General features: G+C 38.0%; 1 pseudogene across 1 annotated transcript; it reads right to left on the bottom strand.

The window, feature by feature from the left end:
- Positions 1–556: 556 nt before the first annotated feature.
- Positions 557–2,825, bottom strand: LOC309804379 (cytoskeleton-associated protein 2-like; annotated as a pseudogene). The gene is made up of 2 exons: positions 1,446–2,825; positions 557–1,198 (listed from the first exon to the last, which is right to left on the bottom strand). The product of its transcript is annotated as a cytoskeleton-associated protein 2-like (transcript).
- Between the last annotated feature and the right edge of the window lie 1,711 nt (positions 2,826–4,536).

Below are 4,536 nucleotides of genomic sequence, written 5' to 3'. Positions count from 1 at the left end.
AAAATTTTTAATATTTTAGATAGTCAAGTTAGAAAAGGAACTAAAGAAAGAAACTCAGATTTAAAGTTCTGAATGCCCACTAGGTTTGGCACATTTTCTTTCTTCCAACGAAGTATCTTCTCTTAGAAATGGAGTATTTAGTTAACTATCCCTCTTGGGGACCTCGGCTACAATAAAAGAGAGGCCAAGAGACCACAGATGCAGACTCACTGGCTTTGCTGGAGAGTGACAAGTAAGAACCAGGGGCAGAGTCCCAGGGACACAGGAGACCACAGCAGTCTGGGCTACTAGAATTGGGTGACAAAGCAAGCTAACTCTGTCTTCACAAAATTTACCTGTGTTAGAGAAAAAGTCAGTCTATTGAGATTGCCAAGGTAGGATTAGCTTTCCGACGTACAGAAGGCAACACCTGCTTTAGAGTGGACATAAGTAAGAGTGCTGACTGCTGTGAATACTTAGGTACTTGGCAACTCCTGACCTAAGGGACATGCAAAGCCACAACAAACCAACCAACCAAATGCCCTCGGAATAATACAACCACATTCCTATCAGAGCTTCACTTCTCTTCTGTCGTGTCAGTCTCTGAGTACATGTGGCACACAAAAGCATCAGTTTCACTTCCCAACTCTGTTAACTGTTCCAGTGAAGACACACAAGGATAATGGTCTTTTAACGTATCTGGCAATTTAGAAGTCTTCTCTTGAAGACGTTGAGAACGTCTAACAGTTTAACATCTTTAAACTGCATCTTCTTTTTCACACTTTGCAAGTATGGAGTAGTAGACACATTATATTTAATTAAGCAACCCGCCCTAGTTTCTGTATTGGGGGTTTTAATATCACTGGTTGGATCTTTTGTTTTGTCGTCTTGCTTTTTTTCACAACCTTGAAATACCACATTCCTAGGATGCTTATTTTCTATTTCTGGTTTTTCTGACTCCAGATTAGCACTTATATCATCAATGGTGGCTTCTTGGATTTGTTCCTTGGTTGCACAAGCCTCCTCAATATTTTCTCCAAATTTAACTTTTTCTTGACTCTTCATTGTCAGAATGTCAACAATTGCATGTCACATCTCTTCAGTAGGCTGAATTCCTGCCAGAATGGCCTTCTCATAGATTGTGAAAATATTTTCAATAGACTTGTAAGTGGTTCAATATGTGCAAGGCATATCCAATATTTAACAAGTTTTTTGGCATCTGGAATATATATGTGTGTGTATATATATATATTTTTTTAAATTTTTTTATTTTTTTTATTATTTTTTTTTTTTGCGGTACGCGGGCCTCTCACTGTTGTGGCCTCTCCCGTTGTGGAGCACGGGCTCCAGATATGCAGGCTCAGCGGCCATGGCTCATGGGCCCAGCCGCTCCGTGGCATGTGGGATCTTCCCAGACTGGGGCACGAACCCGTGTCCCCTGCATTGGCAGGCGGACTCTCAACCACTGTGCCACCAGGGAAGCCCTAGAATATTTTTAATCAGGTCATTCAGTGTAACCAGTACTTCTTCTTTTGGACATCCCTCATTAATCAGGTGTAGGCATTCAGAAAATGTCTTGTTTACTTTTTTAGTAAACAATCATTGTTCATCTTCTTCTGCCATGGTAGTCCAGAAGGACCCAACTAGTTTTTCATTTTGTGCTTTGGGCTCAGGCTGGGTAACCACTGAGCCCGGAGGCCTTTTCATTACTCTTCCTTTGCCAGCTTTCCACTCACTCAGATGAGCCTTTCTCTCCTCTGCAGTTTCTCTGGGCTGAGTCCATCTCCTATCAATAGCTGCTTTCACCATGGTATGTCTGTGGTGGTCAATGCTTTTTGACTTTTCTATCAGTTTAGTATTAGAAGAAAAAGCAGGTCTGGCTACCATTTCAGATGTCATGCTTCTTGATAGTGTCTTATTTCTTTTTATGTCCTGAGAAGAACTGGTTTTGATAATAGACGAAAGTGTATTTAACTGTAATCATTCTTTCTCTTGAGGCCCTTTCCGAACTGTAATGCTGGCAGACTGATGCCTCGTTTCATGGCATCCTGGTTATTACTGTGGTGACTGCTAATAGAAGGACGTACAAGTTGACTGCTCTGAGATGTAGTGCTCACAAATTTAGTAGCAGTCGTCATATGTGAGGCTCTATCACTTTTCACTGGTACACTGCTGGCATCTACAGGCTGAGACTTTGTGGCTTTAGAGACAGTAGCTGAAAGTTTCTTCATTGTTGCAGAACTCTCATCTTTGACTTGTAGAGGTTTTCTAAAGGAATTAATCTTAGACTGAACAATTTGGCTATGATAAGATCCAAGCACAGGTTTCTTGGGCGTTTGGGCATGTTAGCACCTTGCTTTGGTTTTTCTGTAGTCATTTGTTTCTTTTTACTGTTGTTTTTAAGGTGAAATGCTTGGCTTAACATATGTTGACTTTGGGGGTCATCTTTAATTGGTAACAATGGCAGAGTTTGATTATTATCCTCAAAATTAGGTGTACCAATTGCTGTAGTTAAATTGGTTAATTTATTAGAAGGTTTTAAAGGAATACAGTTTTTTTCCATTGTTATATTATTCTTGATCCCTGTAAGTCTACCAACATTCTTTTTATCAACCACTTTTGCCTTAAGTTTCAGAACTTTTGTCTCTTCTTCGATCTGGCCTTCAGATGTCTTCACTCTCTCGTCTCTACCACTGGATAATATCTGATTTTCCTGTTTGTATGCAAAAAGTTTTTCTTTTTAACAGATGCTCCTTAAGTTTTTGTCTTCTTTGCTCTCTGAATGCAGACTGGGCCCTCTGACTCGGGGGAAGCTGCAGGTCCTGGGGCACGGCTGGGGTGCTCATCGCAGCTCTAGGTTGGGGGGGGGACGCGTCTCCAGCTTGACCGCCGCAGACTCCCTCAAGCCAGCGTGGCTGCACACTGCCCATATTGTATCTTCTAACTTGCTTTTTTTCACCCACCATTCTGAGATTCATCCAATTTGATGTTAAGGCATGATTTATTTATATCAATACTGTATATTATTGTAGCATATGACTATACCACAAGGTATTTATCCATTCTCCAGCTGATATTTTTATGTGGAGTAAATACTACAAATGATCTCATTCTATGTCTATGTCCCATATCCTCTGACCTGATATTGAACTTGATACAAAAATTATATGATCATCTTAATAGATCCAGGGAAAGCATTTGACAAAATTCAACATCCAGTCACAATAAAAACTCTTAACAAGTTAGGCATAGAAGGGACATATCTTAACATGATAAAAGCTGTCTGTAACAAGCCCACAGTTAATGTCATACTCAGTGGTGAAAGGTTGAAAACTTTTTCCCTAAGGTAGGGAAACCACTCTCACCACTCTTATTCAACATAATATTGGAAGTCCTAGCTAAAGCAATCAGGCAAGAAAAAAAATAAAAAATAATAGTATCAGAATTGGAAAGGAGGAAATAGAATTGTCTCTATTTGCAGATGGCATGATTTTATAGATAAAAAATCCTAAAGACTCAACCAAAAAACTGTTAGATCTAATCAATGAATTCAGTGGATTTTCAGGATACAAAATAACATACAAAAATCAGTAGCATTTCTATACACAAACAACAAAAAGAGAATTTTTTCAATAAATGTTGCTGGAATAATTGGATACTCATATATAAAAGAGTGAAACTGGATCCATATCTTACACCACTCACAAAAATTAACTTGAAATGGATTAAAGACTTTAATGTAAGACCTGAAGCCATAAAACTTTTAGAAGAAAATATAGGAGTAAAGCTCATTGACATGGGTCTTCACAGTATGTTTTTGAATGTGATACTTAAAGCATAAGCAACAAAATCAAAAATAAACAAGTGAGACTACATCAAACTAGAAAGCTTCTGCACAGGAAATCATCAACAAAGTGAAAAGACAACCTATGGAATGGGAAAAAAAATATGTAAACCATATATCTGATTAGAGAATAATACCCCAAATATATAAAGAACTCATACAAATCAGTAGCAAATAAACCAAACAATTAAAAAATGGGCAAAGAACCTGAATAGACATTTCTCCAAAGAAGATATAAGAAAGGCCAACAGGCACATGGAAAAATGCTCAACATTACTAGTAAGTAAGGAAATGCATATTAAAACCACAATAGGGCATCACCTCACACTTGTTAGAATAGCCATCATAAAAAAGAAAAGAGATAACAAGTGCTGGTATGGATGAGGAGAAAAGGGTTTGGTGGGCTTGTAGATTGGTATAGCCACTGCAAAACAATATGGATGATCCTCAAAAAATTAAAAATAGAATTGTCATATTATCCAGCAATTCCACTTCTGAGAATATATATGAAGAAAATAAAAACTCTAACTCAAAAGATATCTTTCCTCCCATATTCATAGCAGCATTATTTACAATAGCCAAGAGATGGAAACAACCTAAGGTGTACATCTATAGATAAAATGAATAAAGAAGTTTGCATTTCTCTAATAATTAGTGACATTGAGCATCTTTTCATGTGCCTGTTGGCCATCTGTATGTCTTCTTTGTCTATT

Source organism: Mesoplodon mirus (assembly GCF_964341445.2).
Source record: "Mesoplodon mirus genome assembly, chromosome: 5".
Lineage (NCBI taxonomy): Eukaryota > Metazoa > Chordata > Mammalia > Artiodactyla > Ziphiidae > Mesoplodon > Mesoplodon mirus.
This window is presented reverse-complemented; position numbering and strand designations above follow the sequence as displayed.